Source organism: Pogona vitticeps, chromosome 3 (assembly GCF_051106095.1).
Source record: "Pogona vitticeps strain Pit_001003342236 chromosome 3, PviZW2.1, whole genome shotgun sequence".
NCBI lineage: Eukaryota > Metazoa > Chordata > Lepidosauria > Squamata > Agamidae > Pogona > Pogona vitticeps.
This window is the reverse complement of record NC_135785.1, coordinates 139418416-139440384: the sequence shown is the minus strand read 5'-3', so window position 1 is coordinate 139440384 and position 21969 is coordinate 139418416.

The window sequence follows — 21969 nt, the reverse complement described above, 5'->3', positions numbered from 1 at the left end:
AGTCAGCAGATATTTACAATGTAATCTCAATGTTTCTTTTCTTTTCAGAATCCAGCTTGGACATCAGGTATTTCTTGCTCCATATAAAGTAAAAGCCTTTGCTGCAACACCTTGAGCATCACTTTGCTTGCATGAGAAATTAAAGCAATGGTCTAATAGCTATTTTCATCCTTGGCATCTCCTTTCTCAGAGATTTGAATGTTTATGGAGCATTTCCAGTCCATGTGCCATTGTTTTGTTTTCCATATTATTGACATATTCTTGTTAGGATTTGGATAGATTCATTCTCTGTGTCTTGAAATAGTTCTATTTGTATCCCATCTAACCATGGTAATATATTACTTCCTACTGCTTTCAGAGAAGCTGTGACTTTCTAGAATTACAGGTTCTTTGTCATAGGATTCCTCTTCAAATGAGTTATCTCTTCTGTGTAGATCTTCTATATACTGTTTCCACCTTCTCTATTTTCTCCTAGTCATATAGTATGCTTCCATGTTGGTCATTCAGCATTCCTCATCTAGGCTTAAATTCCCCTTTGATTTCTTGGAATTTCTGGAAGAGATTATTTTCCCACTTTTTGTTCTGTTTCTTTACACTGGTTGTTGTAGTAGTTCACTTTGTCTCTATGTGACAGTCACTGAAAAACTGCATTTAAGGTTCTGATCCTGCTGCTGTCACTTTTTACTTTAGCCTCTTGACTATTCTTTGCAATGTTAAGTGTTTCTTCCATCATCCATATCGGTTTTTCTTTTCTTTTTACTACAGGAATTGTCTTTTGACTTTCTTCTGTGATATCATCTTTGGTTTTAATCTACAGTTCTTTTGTTCATGGTCACTTGAGTATAGTAGCACAAATCTGTTCTTTATGTGGACTTTAAATTCATCAGGAACATTTTTATATTATATTTCAGTAGTACAAAGTATAATTCTTTCAACATTATTCTTCAAGTTTATTCTAATGTTGGATATTAACAGTTTATGATCTTTATCACAAGCCGCTCCTGATCTTGTTTTGGCTAAGAAAAATACAGCTACTCCATCTTCTGATTCAAATTACATAGTCTGTTTGGTTTCTATATTGACAATCTGGTTATGTCCATGTGTATTGCCATCTGTTTGCTTGTATGAAGCATGTATTTGCAATAAACAGATTGTTAGCTTTGCAGAACTCTCTGAGTCATTCTTCTGCTTCATTTCTCTCCCCTAGGCCACAATTTCCAAAAATATTTGGTTTTCCTTTGTTCTTTACTTTTGTGTTCCAGTCACCTATGATTATAAGCATGTCTTGTTTTAGTGTGTGATTTATTTCCTCTTGGATGTTTGCATAAAAACTTCCAGTTTCTTTTTCAACATTGTTCATTGAATCATAGTTTGATTGATTGATTGATTGATTGATTGATTGATTGATTGATTGATTGATTGATTGATTGATTGATTGATTGATTGATTGATTGATTGATTGATTGATTGATTGATTGATTGCCCATCTAGAATGTGTCTATTCTAGGTGGTTTACATATAACATAAAAATAAACTGAAGTAAAATCCACATTAATCACAAAGTCCAAGATGGGGAAAGGAAAAAAAGAGGAAAAAAAGGAAAAGGAAGATAGGCTAGGTAATGGCTGTAGGGAAGGCCTTCCTGTATAGCAATGTCTTCAAGCTAATCTTTGTCAGGATTTGGTGACAGGAAAATGCGCAGAGTTAATTGAAGACATTTACACGTTCTTCTTCTTTAGCAAGACGGTTGTATTTACAATATTTACAAGTATATACAGGCTGGCATCACATCAGCATGGCAGGAAATCAATAAACAAACCGGCATAGAGGATAGCAGCAAATGATGGAGAGAGAAGAGAAAGCTATGAAGACACTGTTCACTTATATACATATACAAGGCTTCTTTAGTCCAATCAGAAGACACATTACTTCATCTTCTGCACCTGGGTGTCTTCTCATTTTCAGACATTGCATCATCTTCTCAGCAGTCACAGTGACTCAGCATACACACATCTGCTCAGAATGGCAGCTCATTAATAACACATTTATCCAGGTTCAGGCCTATAAAAATTACAATATCCTGACAATCTTGAAGGCACTCAGTGAGGGAGCCAGGCAGATCTCTACAGGTAAGTTATTACATAGGCGAGGGACCACTGCTGAGAAGGCCCGATTTCTAGTTTTTTTCCTACTGGGCCTCTCTCGGCATTAAGCCCCTCAGCCACCCAGCCTGACTGGAGCGGGTGATATGGGTAGAACTGGGCGGAAGGTGCTCTGCCAGGTATCGAGGGCCTAAACTATTAAGGGCTTTGTATGTAATAGTTAGCACCTTGAAATAAATGCAGAAGTGGATAGCCAGTGTAAGGTGGCCAAGGTGGAGAAAATATGGTGAAATCTTTTCACCCCTGTTAATAGTCTGGCCGCCATGTTCTGAACATTCTGCATTAGTCTCAAAGGAAGCCCCACATAGAGAGTGTTACAGTAGTCTATTCTTGAGACTATGAGTGCATGGACCAGTGTGGTGAGCACCCCCACATCTAGTTAGGGACGCGGTTGGGCAATCCGCCAAAGATGTGAGTGGGCATACCAAACTACAAACACTACCTGGGTCTCCATGGTAAGCGCCAAATCAGAATAGACCCCCAGACTGTGAACTGAATTCTTTGTGGTGAGAGTCACCCCCCAAAAAGAGGGAGTTCCCCAAACCACTAACATTGGGGCCACCCATCCGTAGGACCTCCATTTTGTCTGGGTTCAACCTTAGTCCATTCGACTGCATCCATTGCAGAACAGCCTCCAGGCAGCATCCAAGGAATAGAACGGCATCCACTGCGGATGGAAAAAAGGAGATGTAGAGCTTGGTGTCATCAGCATATTGGTGACACAAAGCTCCACATCCTCAGATGACACCCCCCCACAGCCTCATATATATGTTAAACAGCATCGGGGAGATGATCAAACTCTGAGGGAACCTCACAACTGATGGACCACAGGGCGAATACATTCTCCCTAAGCTGGACTCTCTGGGGATGGCCCTCCAAAAAGTACCAGAGCCAGGCAAGAGCAAAGCCATCAATCCCCAATTCGGAGAGCCTCTCCATGAGGATACTATGGGTGATGGTATCAAAGGCGGCTGAGATATCAAGGAGGACGAGCAAAGACATTTTGCCCCTGTTGGCCTCCCTAAGTATGTCACTAGCAGGGCGACCAATGCCATTTTCATGCCATGGCATGGACTGAAGCCTGACTGAAATGGATCCAGGGCATCAGTTTCATCCAAGAGAGCCTAAAGCTGGTTGGCCACCACCCTCTCAACTACCTTGCTAAGGAAAGAAACATTGGCGACAGGCCTATAATTGGCAATGTTGTCCACTGCCAAGATTGGTTTCTTCCTAATGGGTCTAATGGGTGTTTCCTTAAGGGCAAGAGGAACATTGCCCTCAAGAAGAGACCCATTTATTCAGCCAAATTTTGCAGTTGAGTAGCTGCCAGCCTTTTTTGCCAAGAGAGCCGGCTAGGTCTTCCTCTGCTCTGCAGGATTGGGCCCTGTTGCTTCTGGCTGCCTCCCCCTTTCCAACATCAGCCACCTGGCTCAAGGGGTAAGAAGGCTTTTAAGTCAGAGCTGCTTCTAGGGTCCCACCAGACCAGTGTGCCTGCACCCAGGGGAGCCGAAGAACATTAGCCCCTACAGCTCACTGAGTGAGAGACGGTGGGTTTGTAGTTGGGTAGCTGCCAGTCTTTTTTGCCAAGAGAGCCGGCTAGGTCTTCCTCTGCTCTGCAGGATTGGGCCCTGTTGCTTCTGGCTGCCTCCCCCTTTCCAACATCAGCCACCTGGCTCAAGGGATAAGAAGGCTTTTAAGTCAGAGCTGCTTCTAGGGTCCCACTAGACCAGCGTGCCTGCGCCCAGGGGAGCCGAAGAACATCAGCCCCTACAGCTCACTAAGTGAGAGACGTTTCCCGTAGGAGGAAATGGTGGCGCAAATTTCATCTCTCGCCTGGTCCCTGCCACCGCTGTTGCTGCTGCTATTCCTTTTTGCACGAAGAACATCTGACTTAATATATGTGGGGGATAGCTATTGTGATTTTTCTCTCATTAGTATTTATTTTTTAAGTTACTATTTTTGTTTAACTTTATTATTAAGTTTGGTACTGCTGGTTTATATATTTTTTATTGATGTACTTACTTTAGCTTTTTATTGTACTATCCTTTTTTTGTGTATTTGAATTAAGTTATTAGTTTTTTCTTTCCCCTTTTCTTTTTATTTCTCTTCTCGTCATGGAATGGGGTGCCTGCCTTCCCAGCGAGGGGCCACAAAACATCACCGTGATTACAGGTAGAGGGCGATATGGTGTTGGCTCCGTCCCTACTCGTGTCAGAAGAACTATGAACAGATGTTTACAGGCTGTTCCTTGTTCTGAGACAGAGACCAACCCCCCAATATCGAGGTAGCCAGACCAGCCGGCCCTCTACTCTATGCCTGGTGTTGTTGAACGCCAGGTCTGTATCTAATAAAACCCAACTGATTTATGATCTTATTTTGGAGGAAGATGCAGACCTGGCCTGCATAACGGAAACATGGATTGGCGGAGAGGGGGGTCCCCCCTAGCTCTTATTTGTCCGCCTGGTCCAACACCAGGGTAGACTGGAGGGACGGGGAGGGGGAGTAGCCATCCTCTATAAGTCCACCTTGGAGGTAGTTAGGCGCTCCTCGGTGGTAAAGCCGGGTCTTGAGGCTCTCCACGTGTGGATTGGGGCCAGGGACGGTATTGGGATCTTGATGGGTTACCGTGCTCCCCGCGACCCAGACATTTCCCTACCAGAGCTGGTGGACTTTGTCTCCACGGCACTGCTGGGTTCCCCGAGGCTACTAGTCCTGGGGGACTTCAACGTGCATGCAGGGGCAGAAACGTCCAGACCAGCTCTTGAGTTCTTGGAGACCATGGCCTTCTTGAACATGTCCCAGCATGTCAACGGCTCTACACACGTGGGCGGCCACACATTAGACCTGGTCTTTTCCACCAATGGGAGTGAGAGTGGTCCGATGGTGACTGACCTTGAGTCAGTCCCCTTGTCATGGTCAGATCACCACCTAATAAAGTGTACCATCAAGATGGCTCTCCCCCCTCGCAGGGAGCAGGGACCTATTGTTATGGTCTGCCCTCAAAGGCTACTGGCTCCGATTGGATTCCAGGATGCCATGACAGGGGTTACGGCTGACCTGGCTGGCGCTCCTGTCGAGGCTCTGGTCGACACCTGGTTCACAGCCACGGCTAGTGCCGTAGACACAATCGCGCCTAAACGCCCTCTCAGCCGCAGACATCGCCCGGCGCCCTGGTTTAACCAGGATCTCTGGACGTCAAAGCGGGTCAGGAGACAGCTAGAGCGCAAATGGAGAAAGGACCCGACGGTTTTTAATCGCATAGCTGTTAAGGTCGCTACTAACCTTTACCAGGCCAAGGTAAAGGCTGCCAGTCGAACATACCTCGCTAACCGGATAAGCGAGGCGTCTAATCAGCAGGCGGAATTATTCCGTATAGTACGTGACCTACCCGGAATTGGCCTGGGTGATAGGCCTCCCCCTAGTTTTACACCGGACCAATTTACAGCATTTTTTAAATCTAAAGTGGAGGCCATCCGCCAGGACCTCGCTCCTTTTTTGAATACAGTGAGTCGAGCTGAGATGTCCAGCGCTCCATCTTGTCTGGTGATTTTTGACTCCTTTCAGCCTGTCTCGCCCGACACTGTGGCCAGGACACTTGATCGCTGCCGTGCCTCCACCTCCTCTTTGGACCCTTGCCCGGCCTGGCTAATCAAGGCAGCCAGGCCTTCAACAACGGAATGGGCTACTGTAATAATTAATGAGTCTTTCCTTGAGGGCAGATTTCCCTCTGCCCTCAAGGATACACTCATTAGGCCCATAAGAAAGAAACCTAGTTTGGCGGCGGACGAAATTGGCAATTATAGGCCCGTCGCCAATGTTTCTTTCTTAAGCAAGGTAGTCAAGAGGGTGGTGGCCGATCAGCTTCAGGCATTCCTGGATGACACAGATGCCCTGGATGCATTCCAATCGGGCTTCAGGCCGTGCCATGGAACAGAGACGGCATTGGTCGCCCTGTGTGATGACCTGTTGAGGGAGGCCGACAGAGGCAAAATGTCTCTGCTGGTCCTCCTCGATATCTCAGCAGCTTTCGATACCATTGACCACGGTATCCTCCTGGGGAGGCTCACCGAGTTGGGAATAGGTGGCCAGGCTTTTGCCTGGCTCCGTTCCTTCTTGGAGGACCGTCCCCAGAGAGTACAGCTTGGGGAGAATGTCTCAGCCCCATGGAGCCTCAATTGTGGGGTTCCAGAGGGGTCGATCATCTCCCCAATGCTGTTTAACATCTATATGAGGCCGCTGGGGGGGGTCATCAGGGGGTGTGGAGCCCTGTGCCATCAATATGCGGATGACACACAGCTCTACATCTCCTTTTCTCCAACTACAGGAGATGCCGTTCTGTCCCTTCAGCGCTGCTTGGAGACCGTTCGGGAATGGATGCAGGAGAATGGGCTGAGGCTGAACCCGGACAAGACGGAGGTACTGAGGGTGGGCGCTCCCACAGTTGGGGATTTGGGAAACTCCCTCATTTTTGGGGGAGTGACCCTGCCTGCCAGGGATGGGGTTCGCAGCTTGGGGATTCATCTGGACCCGGCGTTTACTATGGAAACCCAGGTGGCGTCCGTGGTCCGTACCGCTTTTTTCCATCTTCGGCGGATAGCCCAGCTGCGACCCTACCTTGATGTGGGGGCTCTCAACACTTTGGTACATGCGCTTGTAATCTCAAGATTAGACCACTGCAATGCGCTCTATGTGGGGCTACCTTTGAGGCTGCTGCGGAAACTACAGGTGGTGCAGAATGCTGCGGCCAGATTACTCAGTGGAGTGAGAAGATACCAACATATCTCGCCCACTCTGGCCGCATTGCATTGGCTGCCCATCCGATTCCGCATCGACTTCAAAGTGTTGATGCTTACTTACAAAGCCCTAAACGGTTTAGGACCTCAATACTTGGTGGAACGCCTTCTACCCGTGTCACCCGTGTGAGCCAGGAGGTGAGGCTGAGGAGCCTGATGCCGAGAGAGGCCCGGAAGGAAAAGACCAGAAATCGGGCCTTCTCAGCGGTGGCTCCTCGCCTCTGGAACAACTTACCTCCTGAGATTCGCACGGCTCCCTCGCTGGGCATTTTTAAGAAACAATTGAAAACACTGATGTATAGGCAGGCTTTCCCAACAGATAATCCCTGACGATTTTTCTTTTATATTCTTTGATTTCTATTTTTGTCTATTTGTAATGTTTTTAATAATTTTATTGTTGCTCCGATTGTAAGCCGCCTAGAGTGGTCTAGTATGACCAGATAGGCGGGATAGAAATAAAATTAAATAAATAAATAAATAAATAAATAAATAAATAAATAAATAAATAAATAAATAAATAAATAACTCGCTGTGCTACATCTTACCTCAGTATTAGACCCCCTCAATTTCTTCTTTGTCATTTTCAGAGTACAACACTTTGTAATTCATGCACTGCAATACAGTGGTGCCTCACATTGCAACGTTAATTTGTTCTGCAAAAATCGCTGTTGAATGAAAACATCGCTATACGATATTAAAAAGCCCATAGGAACGCATTAAAACCTGATTAATGCGTTCCTAGGGGCTTAAAACTCACAGTTTAGCGAAGATCCTCCATAGCGCGGCCATTTTCGGTGCCTTTTAAGTGAGGAATCCATCCCAGAAAACAGCGGGTGGCCATTTTGTTTACCCGGCGGCCATTTTGAAGCCACCGATCAGCTGTACGAAAATGGTCACTTTGCGATGATCGTTTCCCAAAGCAGGGAACTGATCATCGCAAAGCAAAATTCCCCCATAGGAAACATTGCAAAGCAATTGCTTTTGTGATCGCAAAAAGTTCATTGCAAAGCAATTTCGTTGCTAAACAGAGCGCTCGCTAAGTGAGGCACCACTGTATTTATACATTCTATTTCTTGCTTTAAGGTTCAGGTTTACCTTGAGTTATATTTCTTATGTTCCATGTTCCAACTGTTTGTGCTGTACAACTTTGGACTTTCCTTTGCTCTTCCCTAGTAGCTAGTCGAGTACTTTCTGACCTAGGAGTCTCTTCCTCCAACATTATCTCTTGTTTCATTTTGGACAGTCTCATCATAGGGCTTTCAAAGTAAGGAAAGTTCAGTTGCGGTTTACCATTGCTACCTACTGTGCAGGAATAACAAAATTTAATGTGAATGTCACTGTTGTAGCCTCCTCTGCCAGCATCACTTCTGGCTACCACTGCTGCCCAATAACTGCCTTGATGGGGGTAGATATCAATAGGATCACCTCTTCAACCTTGGGTTCTCTTACCACTAGTTTTTCATATTCTGTTTCCTACCTATGAATACCACCTAGTAGAACACTTCACTGTTGCTTCCTAAGCTCTTCTGTTGCAGTAATGAAAAGAGCAAAATCCCATGGAAAACAAAGAAAAAACCTAGCAAAGGTCTTCCAGGAGGTTCTGGACTCAGCATCCACATCTCTTGCCCTGTGACTCCCTGCAACTCCAAGTGCAACACTAAGTGTGCACTTTGCATGACACAGAGGTGCTGCCTCTGGCATGCTTAATCTATTTAAACTTTCCCGTTGGTTTAAGGAGAAGCAGACAAACACACACTCAGTCAGGGCTCACCTGTTTCTAGTTTAGCCCTGTTTAGTGTTATATAATGAATTAAGCACAGAGAAATGTTGAAAATATGGAATTTAAACTTAGCTAGGAAGCTGAAATAGCAACTAAGTACTCCTGGAATTGGATCACTTTATCTTCCATAGGTTGGCAGTGGTTACAACTCTTCTCTGTTGAAAATGCTCTTTGAAGCTGGAAACCATTTCTTGGAGCACTGTCCTCCATATGTTGTTGGAGTACACTTCCAGTATCTATGACTGCTGGCAATATTGATTAACCTCAGCTGGAATCCAATAAAATTTGGCACATTATAGGTTCCCCACAACTTACTATTGGACAATTCCTGCAATTATTGTGTCTTCCCAATGTCTTTTGTAGTGAAGCATCTTGCATATGGGGCACATTAAGAGCGATGGGACATATGTTCTGGCAAAGCCACTAGAGACATGACAGTAAATTTTTAAGAATGAAATCATCCTAGCATATTTCTCATAATGATGAGAAGTAGAGAGTTTCCATAACTACTGGTTCTCATTTGGTACTTACCAGACAGAACAGGCTTGCTGCTTAAAATTTATGAAGTTCATAAAATGGAGCATATGCCCTTAAACCTGCAGAACAGGAGTTTCTGTTCAACTTCTATTACTTTGTGTGCAGAACATGTTAAGGCATTATTCCTGTTTGGCTGAACTCTTGCCATAGCATTAATTATATTGTTCTTTTTAAACAACAACACTGCAGCAGAATAAATGGTGATCCAGCAAAGCCTAGCATGAGTCTGTGGAACCTATACCATCTGACTGAGTGTCTCTCTGTAAAATTTATAGTGAGTGCCTTGCTGTTTAGCTTGCAGGTGATTAAAGTGCTAGCCCAACTCAGCAACAGATTCTCGAAAATGGCAGTAATAGATTTGCAAAAAGGCTGTTTCTCCCCACCTTTCTAAGCCAATCTGAAATACAGAACATCAGTTAACATGGTGGCCATAAGAGCTTGCTTTGTGAGAGGTGGGTATCCAGAGGGAATATAAAGCTGAAGCTCAGTGTTATTGACTTGGAAAAAGTTGGAAATGTAACACTCTGTACTCTGTGAAAGAAAAAGTACCATCAACAAGGTTATTCTGAGAAATGATTATATTGGTCTGTAGATGTATACTTCAGGAAAAAACAGAAGAGTAATAACTGTGGTTGAGGTGCAAGAGGATATTGCAGACCTCATGCATCTTCAAAAATACTTACCCACAAGAACAGTTGAATCTAGACTGCAAATATATATATATACTTGCAGGGAAACAAGTTCCATTCAATTCAATAGGTCTCAGAGCTGAGTGCATACCTAGACAGTTGTAGATACACACATAGTTCAGTATACAGTACTATTAAATCCCATTGTAAATAATATTTGAAAACAAATCTAAAAGAAAAACATGTACATTTAAACCTAAAATAATTATACAAAATGTGTTCCCCACCCTAGGACCATTTGGAGATGGAACCATTTTTCCTCCTTTATGGAGCCCCATTCCCTTCCAAAATTGCATTGATTCTTGCAAAGGTGCACAACTCTTTCCCTTTAATTATACAGAATCAATAGATTATCCCCTAATATCTATAAAAGTATTTGTATTTATTAAACCCTTCCTTAAAATACATGTTAACTTACCATTAATAGTGATATCCCAAACCTCTTTATGCCATTCATTTCATTGAAAATCACACTTCGCTGTCTAGTTCCTTGCTACCATTAATATTGCCACTGTTAATAAATTTGAAATTAATGCTTTCTTTGTCCAGTTTCATTGCTGGTAGATACACACATGGTGATGGCATACTAATTAGTAAGTTGCATTTAAGTATACTGTCTTCACGAAAGAAATTTTCATTGTTGCACTATAAGACTGCTCTGTGAGGCACAGTTCTGATTAAATATTAGGAATTTATTTGAAATAGTCCATGCATTAAACAAGAGTTTTTTGGTGACAACAAAGTGATTGTAGCCTCATAGACAACCGCAGGCAGACTATGGTCTGAGCAGAGGGAGTCCATTGTGCCTTCATCCTAATATTTTGGAATGAGGCTTCCTCAGTTCACAAGGCATCCCTGTAAGTAGCACTTCAGAAAACCAGGATTTTCATAGTAGTAGTACATGCATTGAAATGCAGAAGCTCATCATAGTATAGGCATGCCCTCACACATATGCACATTTATTGCTTGTCTATTTATCATATATATTGCATCTATATCAAAGGACTAACAGTCAGGCAAAATGTTGTAAAAATGCAGATGCCCAAACTATCTTCCGATGAAATTTATCAGGTGTGATTGAAGTATCAATCATAGTTGCCAATCAGTAAGTGCTATCAAAGTCAGTGATACTAAGTTCTCAGCACATCATTTCAATGTATTTAAAAAAATTGAATTTTAGGAGAAGGTCCTCAGCAGGTTGGAAATGAAGCCATTTGCTTTCAGATAGAAAGCAGAACAATTTTGTGAACATGTCCTATCAGTGAAAGTGCCCACATAGGAAATAGGAAAGAAAAGAGGGGAAGGATCCATGATAACTTGGAGTGCCTCTATGACAATCTGTCAGAAGCAATAATAGAACTCGGAAAGCATCCTTATCATTTTACTCACTAGCCATAGCCAGGGAGGGTGTGTTCCTTCAATTACCTAGCAGTTGGCAGTGTGTCATTGCTCCCATTCCACACACACCCACACACCCAAAGCTGTACTGTATCCTTCTTTTATAGCACCACTTATTACAAGGACTCCAGCAAATCCACCAAACTGGTTTAAGACAGCAGCAGATAACACCAACAATTGTTGGGCTAGGTAGAATAATGTGCATGGACATTTGCTCTGCTTTATGAGACTGAAAAATAAAAAGCAACAATTTAATAAGTAATAACGTGGGGTAAAGGTTTAAATTGTTGTAAAGTGAATAAAACAACAAAAAGAGAGATTAAAGATAGTAACAGATTTTTCTCTCTAATCATAGTGAACCATAATTTCTCTGTTCCTTTCAGTAAGACATAAAAGACCTCTGTTTTTTTTCCAGCAATGAGGCTTGTAAGACAAATCTGTTTCTTTAGCTTATGCATCTCAGTTGTTTCTAATAGATTAATAAAACAGTCTTTGACTACTGATGCGTAAGGAAGTCTTTACAACCTCACATGGATAAGTTTTGCCTTTACGTGAAAATGAACCAATGTGTGCAAACAATCTAAAACAAAAATAGATTTGTTCAAAGACAATATTGGTAGCTAATTTTCCAGGACAGGAATTTGAAACCAAGTGACTTGCTAAGTAGAAGGATTGACGAGATAATCAGAGCTTGGAAGTAATAAGTTACAAATAATACTATTACATGCAAGAAGTTATCTTCATAGATGACAAAGGTGTTATAAAAAACTCAATGGTATAATGTATTCTCGAAGGCTTTCACGGCTGGGATATGATGGTTGTTGTGGGTTTTTCGGGCTCAGCCAAAGATCCCAAAAAACCCACAACAACCAAGGGTATAACTTTCAAAAATAACATGGAAATAGAAATAGCTGCTCTGATAGCATGATGAATAATGGCTCTTAATGCACTTTTAGAACACATTTTAAGAGGTGTTTTAACAGGAAAATGAGTTTTCTAGCAATGTTTTAGCAATCCTGTTTTTCCTCTGGAAATGTAACAAAGTAATGGAAAAGTAACAAGCAACAGAATAAATGGTGCAATAAGCTACTTTTTCAAGATCGCAGTTGCGATGGAACCCTAACCAATTTTGCCTTGTAACTGGAGAAACAAGATGATTGGCTGGGAGAATGCAAAAGGTGAGCCAAACCAGGAGAGCCTGGAAAGGGGGGGGGGTCAAGAAGAACTTGAGAGAAAGAAACAGTTAATTTGTATCTGGGTGAGGGACTTTGTGTTTCAGCAGTGGGCTGTAATTTCAAAACAACTTACGTTCAACTCTGTTTACTTTATCAGTTGATACGCTGTAATAATTTATCACATTTTTCATTCTTAAACTGCTTGGGCTCCTATGTTTGTGGCTGAAGACAAGCCTTTTTAAAGGAAGGATTTTTGAGTAGTGGCAAGCCTGCATGAGGGCTGGTCACATCAATGAATAATGGTGCCTAGTTACATTTGAAACTCTGTGACAAGTCATGGGAATGAAGTACATTTTAGAAATAAGTTTTCCAGCTCTAGAGATAATTAGCAGTGTGTCAAGGAAAAGCCAGACATCCAACCAGGGCAGTTATAAAAGTTCCTGGTTATTTTGACCAGAATTTGTTTAAGCAAACTTTGTAATGGATTGTGCTTTCAGGGCAGATTGGTCTTTCTCAGTCTAGCACCTAGAAGAGGTAGCCTCCTCCTTTTTTCAGGCCATGTGTCATTACTAAATATAGCATAACTGGTTTTGCTGAACATGGAGTCTCTCTCTATATGCAGCTTTTTAAGATAAAAAGTCGATATTTAGAGACCTCATGTTTTTGACTTGTAAAAAGGTTAATTTCCAACAACATTTGTAGTCTTGCACATAGAAGAAATGTGGATGAATAAAGCTTGTCAAATTGGACAAGCTGGTGATGCCTGGACTTATTTTTCTCTCTGTACTTCACCATGACTGAGGTTTAGCCTCATCCTCTGAAGAGAGGAGGAAGTTTGGAGGCTGCATTACTGGTGAGCCAGGCAAGAACAAGTAAATTATTTATGCCTGGATACCCAGAGAGACGTTGAGATGATTCTTATGACTATCTGATTCACACTAGAATTAACCATTTCAAGAACAAATGTTCAGCTGTGATGGAGCACCACAATCTCATGGGGTGGGTCAATGAATGGTTTGAATGTACTTTGCCCCTGGAAGACCATATCCCATAACTGTTGAGTTACAGGAGATGGTAAAGAAAAATGCTCCAAAAGTGCCCTAAAGGTATAGTACTTTTAAATTTGCAGCATGAATATACTGTTTCATACAAATGATCTTAAAACTGTGGACCAATCTGGCAAGTACACTCACTGAAATCATAACAAATCTTTGGCAACCACTTGTTTTGTTTTGCTATCCAATGTATACACAAGTGATGTGAAAATGGTAAATACTGCTACCAAATGGGCAATTAATGTTGATTACTTAGCTTAGTTTTATTATTTCTTATTTTAATAAGAAATAGCAGATTTATTTAACCATTGTAGTGTTTGAATATGTCTTATGCTTTTGCACAAGAACTGTACAGTGGTGCCTCACTTAGTGATTGCTTCGTTTAATGAAGAATTCACTTAACGATGTGTTTCTTGGAGGAATTTTCCGCATCGTTTAACAATGTTCTCTATGGGGGATTTTCACTTAACGATGTCCATTTTCGCTCATTTTTAAGTGTCTTAAAATGTTTGAAACCTGTTTTAAACACTTGGAATCGGTAGTGCACCTTGTGAAACCTATGCAAACTTAATTTGGCTTTGTTCTGAGCCTTCGTTAATTTTTGGTGATTTTTTTGTTTTCCCCATTTAAATCCATTGAAGGGACAGTTAATTTTTGGTGATATTTTTGTTTTCCCCATTTAAATCCATTGAAGGGACAGTTCAATGGATTTAAATGGGGAAAGCAAAAAATCACCAAAAATTAACGAAGACTCAGAACAAAGCCAAATTAAGTTTGCATAGGTTTCACAAGGTGCACTACCGATTCCAAGCGTTTAAAACAGGTTTCAAACATTTTAAGACACTTAAAAATGAGCGAAAACAGACATCGGAAAAGCCATTGAAAAGCATTGAAGCCGACTCAATGCTTTTCAATGGCTTTCCGATGGGGGAAACATTGTTTCACTTAGCGATGTTTCCTATGGGGATTTTCGCTTAAGGAAGGTAATCCGTTCCCATTGAAATGGATTAACCGGTTTTCAAAGCATTCCTATGGAAAATGGTGTTTTGCTTAATGATATTTTCCCATGGTGATGGTTTTTTTGGAACCAATTAACATCGTTAAGCGAGGCACCACTGTATTCTAATGAAACTTTATTTTCTTAATAAAAACAATTATCCTCCTTACTGAGGACTGGTCTCTTGAAACAGCAGGACTTACACTTAAATCCAGTAGAGATTGGAGAAACTCAGTAAATTGCTAATGTAATTATCAGGTCCTCCGTTGCAGAGCTGTTGTGTTATCTAACGACACAGCTTGATTGCTTTGGAAGTATGCAAAGGTTTCTTTTAAGGTCAAGATAATCCATGAGGCTTACACTAAGCACTTCTGAGGCTTAAAGGACCTACCTTAGAGATAAAGGTGGTAGTTTTGTGCTCACAGAGACCCCTTGCCCAAACATCCTACTCTATTTAGGGAGAAGTGATTGTTACATGGGTGAGTTTGTTTAGAAATATTTTTCTGTGGGCCTTAATATGCTTGGAGCTAAGTAATGCTTTTTGTTATGTTTTTTTTACAATTTCATTCTTAAGAACTTTGATGTATTATAGAGATGTATTCTCTGTCCTTTTGGGCTATAAGCTCCTTTATTCTATATGAATTTTCTTTCAGCTGAAACTCAAACTTTGTCTTTGAATGTCTACAACTTTTCCTAGTTGCGAGACTTTGGATCTTGTTTAAGTATTTGTGCCTAGTTTTTCTCACAACTGTAGGACTGTCTTCAATATATTTTGAACTTGGTATTTTTTTAATGGAACCTAGAAGCCATGTAGAAATAAATCTTGTAAAATTAATAAGTTGAAATTGCCTGAAGTTACTGTAAAAAAGAAAATACTTGTACTTAAGATACTGAGATGCATTTTAAAATGCTTGTCAATCATTGATTTCATTCTGAAATTAACCCTTTACTGAGATAATGTTAGCTATGGTAAACCTGGAATACTTTTGTCAGCTATAAACAAGTATAGGCTTATGTGATTTACCATGTAGGTCTCATTGAGTTGGTTTGTAAGGTAAAATGTACAGAGCATTTTCAAGCTAGGGTAACAACCTCTTTTGATGCAGTTGTTAGGATGGTGAGGAGCTGAGGAAGGGGGAAAGAACTGGGAAAATACAACATTAAATCTATCTTTTGTTTGTCATCTGTTCACCTGGAAAACTCTGATTTGCTAGGCTTTTCTTTAATGGGGCTTCTGTATGTTCAATCCGTACAACATTTTCCTGAGTATTTAGGGTAAGGCAGCTATGGTTTGTCACAGGAGCAGATATTAGGATGGGCACTGTGCTATCGGTACCTGCAGGTGTTAGGGGACAATGTTCAGTTACATCTGCATTGGTCTAAAACCAGAAGGGAAAGGGTTTGTTGGTTGAGTTGAGGCAAAGAGCAGACATAGAGCTTCGTCCAGCCTGTGAAGCTAGCACTTACTTTAGATGACAGGGTAGCAGAAGAAGGTTGGCTCTTCATCCACAAGGACAGAATCCCTTATGTAGTATTAATCCTATGCTGTAATAGGCCTTGGATCAGCTGGAACTCAAAGGATTTCTTTTTGAGATACACTCTTTTTCATAGTGCATTTCTACAGAGGCAATGATGGGGCTGTGGTAAGCACATTGTTAGGATCAGGATATGGAGATCCATGTGGTATAAGCTATCTGTGTGGCTGCTGCCCTGACTTCTAGCTGGTTATCTGAAGCAACTGTTTGCCTTGAATGGCCTTGAGTTGGAGAAAGGATGTATGCACTCCTTTGCAGGGACAACATTTTGTTCTGGATGGCCTGAAAGGTGAAGTCATCAGCACTGAGAGCTCACTTGGAGCTACAGTTGGAGACATTGAGGAATGAGATGAAATAGCTTCCTGTCTGCCCTATTTGGAGAATGGGACTCAACAGTCCTGCAAGTGCTGTTGATACATTTATGGTATTGGTTTCCATAAGAGGAAGGCTGTTATCCTTAGGGTTTTAAGACATCTTCATAGGGATCTGTGGTAGATGGCCTGGAGGGATCCTTGGGTGGTCAGTTGTTTTGGTCAGATAAGTTTGGAGGGGTGATGGGAACCCTTGCTGCTTGGACTGGGTTAGAAGGAGGATAAAAAGGACATTGAGACTTATGATATTATAATATTGGGCGGTATTTTTCTAACAGCAGGGCAGATGTTTCCTTACATGACTTGTAACAGGGCCTTCTTGCTGTGTTTGACAGCATGATGAGGGGTAGAGAGCTAAGCATGAGCTAGCTCCTCCCATAGTGGGTAGTGCTGGGAAAAAGGAGTGGTGCCAATGAATAATTTGTGTTCAGTTCCACAAATTATTTGATTAAGGCGTACAACCAGGGGATATACTCTGAGGCCAATGTGAGATACAACCAACCTTAAATCATAGGACTTTGGTTGGAACCAGATTCCAGTTGGCCTCCCAAAGACAGATTGACCAGCACAAAGTTGGCTAGCACAGCAGGGCTCTGGAGCTATGGGGCTCCCCTTCTCTGGGTTGAAGAAAGGTCTGAACAGACCACCTGCTCCTTGACTGTGGTTTGTGCACTGCCTTTTGGCCCCTCCACCAGTTAGAGGATGTAAATAACTAAAAGCTGTGCCATTTGTCACCCCATCACTGCTATCTCAACTCTTTATTTCATGACTGGGATGGCAAGCAGCTAAAATAGGCCATTCTCCTACAGCGTTTGAATCTTAGGGCATGGGAGTGAAGAAAGAAGAGAAGAAACAAAGCTAATAAGGGATGAATATGAACAATATCTGGTCATGCACACTTAAATTATTTCCAGGAATGGGGGTTGAATGAAGCCAGGTTTCTGATCATTGCTGGATGCTAGCAAGATCAGTATGTTTGAACAGGGCATTAAACTGTAATAGAAACAAACTGTAATATATTGTTAGCAGTACAATACTGTTCACATGAGTTGGTTTCTCCACTGTGGTCCCAAGATATTCCCCTTTTGTCTGCCTCAATGAAATATTTCAGATGTTTTCACTGGCTATTTAGTTTTCATTTAATAAGAATTGGGAACAAATAGGGAGGTATTCAGATTTTTTAAAAAATGATATTATATGCCACTTATAAATTACATTTTATTTCTTGAAATCAGATTTTGTGGAGCTTAAACAGCTGGAAAGAAGGGGTTATTTATTTATTTATTCATTTATTTATTTGAAAGGAGTATCATAGGAATAGTTACAAAACCTTTATTTTCTTGCTCAAGTTATTCCTTTACAATCAAAGTCTCAGCAAGCAAGCACATTCTTAGAAAGAAACAACTTTATATAATTTCTACCTTTTAATCTTAGGTCTAAACTAGAGAGGCAATGGAGAATTGTGATCAGTTCTCTGACATCTTTTAACTTTGTTCGATTGCCTTTCTATAATAGTTATGTGTGTGTGCATGCATGTGCATTCACGTACATGCACAGGGACACATCTTTTAAATATTTTTATGTCTGCCTATATATCCTTGCAGGCTTTTGATTGCTATTGTATTGTTCTGGCAGTCTGAGAGGGTTTTTTAAAAATAGGTTGTTGTACTCTTTTGCTTTTAAACATGTTTTTAGTATTGATTTTATTTACTGTTTTTAATACAATATTTGTTCAATTCTTTTTAAATATTTGGTTACTTACTATGTTTAGCTTTTAAATATAGTCTTTAATAAAATAAGCCACTTTGGGTGCTTTTCAGGAGAAAGGTGGGGTAATAAGATTTTGTTTTGCTATCCATCCCTCTACCCAACAGTTTGAGACTGCAGTTGCAAGTATCGTCATATGCAAGATATGTTTCTCCTCCCAGTTCCTTTTAACTTTTCTTTCTGTCATTTTTTTAAACAATGACCTTTCCGCCATTGTGTGCAGTCATCATGGTGGGGAGGCTTTGCTCTCCCGCCCGGAAAGTGGCATCATGGTTGAATGATGCCTCTTCCGAGGAGAGGAGGGACAGAGCCTTTAATAAGGCATGGTCCCTTTGGCTCAGCCGCTTTGCTGTTTTTCTTGCAAAGAGGTGAGCTGTGCATCCGGGTGAGGAGAGGTTTTGTTTTCCCCGTAGTGACTTATCTCCAGTCTCTGGAATCAGGTGGTGCTTTAGCACTGCTCAGCTATACATTCAGCATTTTGTTTTTGTTAAATAATAGAATTGTTGTTGGTTATTGAATTTTCCTGTTCATCAAGTGCTCTGCAGTGTCAGATTTGGGTCATACAGCTGGTTTCCTCTCTTTATTCTTGTTTATTAAGGGCTTCTTTTCTCATTATTTTCCTTTATTATTGCTGGGTTTTGAACTTGTTAGGAGCTCTTTAGGTAGAGGATCAATCACCTCCCCCTCCCATTTCCACCTCCCCCATTCACGTGGCCATTTGCCTTTGTTTTTGGTGTTGGGATTTAATTGGTGGGGGAGATTTTATTTAGATACTTAAGTCATTAGTTATAATTTTCTGTGCTTCTCTTGTTTAACTGGGTGGTTCACTCGGTTTGAACATAGTGATAATATTTTAAAAAAAACTAGTCAATTTATTTAGTAAGAGGTTGGTGGAATAATAGACAATTTTTCAACCTTAGGTTGGGTACTTGAGCTTTTTATAATTTAGGTTTCCCTTTCCCCCCACTCCTATCCTTTTCATATTTTTTTTAAAAAGGAAGGGAAGGGGTGGTGTTGTGCCATCTGCTAGAGGCCAATTGATATAAATAAAAAAGAAAAGGAGAGGAACACATAGTTTTCTATCTATGCCCCCTGCTGGGCTGCATTGTGGTTGGTAGGTAGTTAGTTAGTTAGTTAGGTAGGCAGTTAGGTAGGTAGGTAGGTAGGTAGGTAGGAAGGGAAGTAAGTAAGTAAGTAAGTAAATAAGTAAGTAAGTAAGTAAGGAAGGAAGTAAGGAAGTAAGTAAGTAAGTAAGGAAGGAAGGAAGGAAGGAAGGAAGGAAGGAAGGAAGGAAGGAAGGAAGGAAGGAAGGAAGGAAGGAAGGAAGGAAGGAAGGAAGGAAGGAAGGAAGGAAGGAAGGAAGGAAGGAAGGAAATTTGCTGTATTTTGTGCCCCAGCTGGGCTGCATCTTTAAAATAATAATAATAATAATAATAATAATAATAATAATAATAATAATAATAATAATAATAATAATAATAATAATAATAATAATAATAATAATAATAATAATAATAATAATAATGTACAATAAATAAAATAAGGTAAATATACAGCTGTTCTATTCCATTTTGATAAATATTATCTATTTGTCATGGCACCTAAAAAGGGTCAAGGTGCTAAGAAGGGCAAACAGCCTGCAAAATGTAAGGCTCCAGCTAGGGTTCAGCCTGCAATTTCGTCCTCAAATGAGGATGAGTGGCCAGACTACAGTTCAATACTGGCTAAGTTAAGTGAACTTGAGCAAAAAAGGGCTCTATGCTGCTACTCCTAGAAGGTCAAATAGAGAATCAAAAGCATTTAGGATGGCTGAACTGAGACAACTTGGTAATGTAATGATGTCACAAATTGCTCTTTAAGAGGAGTGCTTGGCGGCCACAGAGGTGGCATCTATTGCCATTGTTCAGGTGTGCCATCACCCCGTTCCTGTAGAGGCGGTGTTGGTGGAATGGCAGGAGCCCTTGAGGGATCCAGATGGTGATGCAGGTTTGCAGACAGAGGGTCAAATGTCTCATCTGGAAGCAGGACTTTTTGCTGGTGAGCACTCAGGTCCAGACATTGCTTCCACCAGTAGCAGCCAGCAAGGGGCCGAGATGCATCAGGCCATCCCTGCGCTGCCAACGTTGGTGGTTTCAGGTGAGTCTACACGCACACGACATGTGCAACATGGGGGTTGGTACGTGGGCTTGGGGTGAAGTCAAACCCCTGGTTTGTTCTTTTACTCCAGCCAGTTTAATGCCCAATAATTTTGGCATTAGCCCTCCAGTTCAAGTTGGGCCCATACTGTCTTCAAAGCCTTGGATGGCACCCTACCCACAATGGTCCTCTCCTAGTCAGATGCTGGGATTCATGGAAAGTTTACAACAGCAGGGCTATCCCACAATCTTGAATATTGAGTATAATTTGGTTCCTAGTAGTGCTCTCCCTTATGGTGATCAGTCTCTCCCATTGGGTGACCGCCTACTCCCAGCCACTATAGAGAAAATAAGGCACAGCAGTACGTGGATGCATTCGAGCTTTTGAATATGTAAATTGAATAAAAGAGTTCTAAAGGGGAAAAAGGGACAAGGAGAAGTTTAAGAAAAAGAGGCCTGAAAGATGTTAGGCAAACTGGGTGCCAGGTTTTTTTTATTTATACGGGCACAGTTGTAAAAGCATGACCGGCCAAGGCTTTTGTGCTCCTCCAGTATGTTGATCTCCAGTATGTAGATTTCCTGGGCCACGTCTGGCTTCTTTATGATGAAGGGTTCAGAATGAGAGCCACATTAAATCCCCAGTTGAGCTGGGATGCACAGCATCCTGGCCTCTGGTTACAGCTTATGACCCCATCGTGCCCTACTTTTGATCTGATAACAGACACTTGTGTTTCCGCAAAAATAAGACAGGGAGGATCTTATATTAATTTTTGCTCCAAAAATGCATCAGGACTTATTTTCAGGGGATGTTTAATTTTACAGTCATGTCATCTTCTGGTTGCTGCATAATGCTGTTCAATGGTGGAGGATGAGGTTTCACTGAACAAGGGCTTATTTTTGGAGTAGGGATTATATTATAAGCATCCTGAAAAATCATACTAGGGCTTATTTTCAGGCTAGGTCTTAAATTTGGGGAAACAGGGTAATGCTTAAATCCACCACAGTTAATGCTCCCCATGCTTTAGCTGAACAGGGGGTTCAACCCTGCCTGTTTTGCTGAGAGTTGAACACAAAGGATTTTTGTAATAGGAAACCTTGTAGGTTCAGGCACTAATGCTCCATATGCGAGGGAGCACATGGTTCCACATCTTGTTTCGAAGGATGCTCTGGCACTGGAGGAAATAAGGATGGAGGAGGACCCAAGAAGCCTGCGTTGGGCCCAATGGCTGTTGCAAAACAGCCCCAGCCCAATTAGATTAGTTGTTTTGGCAGAATCGTAGTGTTGTCATGAGTGCTTCCGAAGATCTGGACCCAGAAGGGTTAACTGTGGCTGAGGAGAATGTGGAGAGATCGGAAACAGCTGAGCAGCCTCCAGATTCTCCCTCCACAACAGACAGGCTTTGGGGCAGGCTTCGGAAAAGACTCAGAGGAAGAAGAGCAGAGGATCGCTCTAAGGCTTTCCACAGGGACCTACGTTCACCTAGTCCTGAGTATTAGCAGAATAGAGAACTTTCCAACAGCTCAAGGAGCTGTTTCAGTATAAAACAAGCTTCAGTGAAGCCAGAAACTTCATGG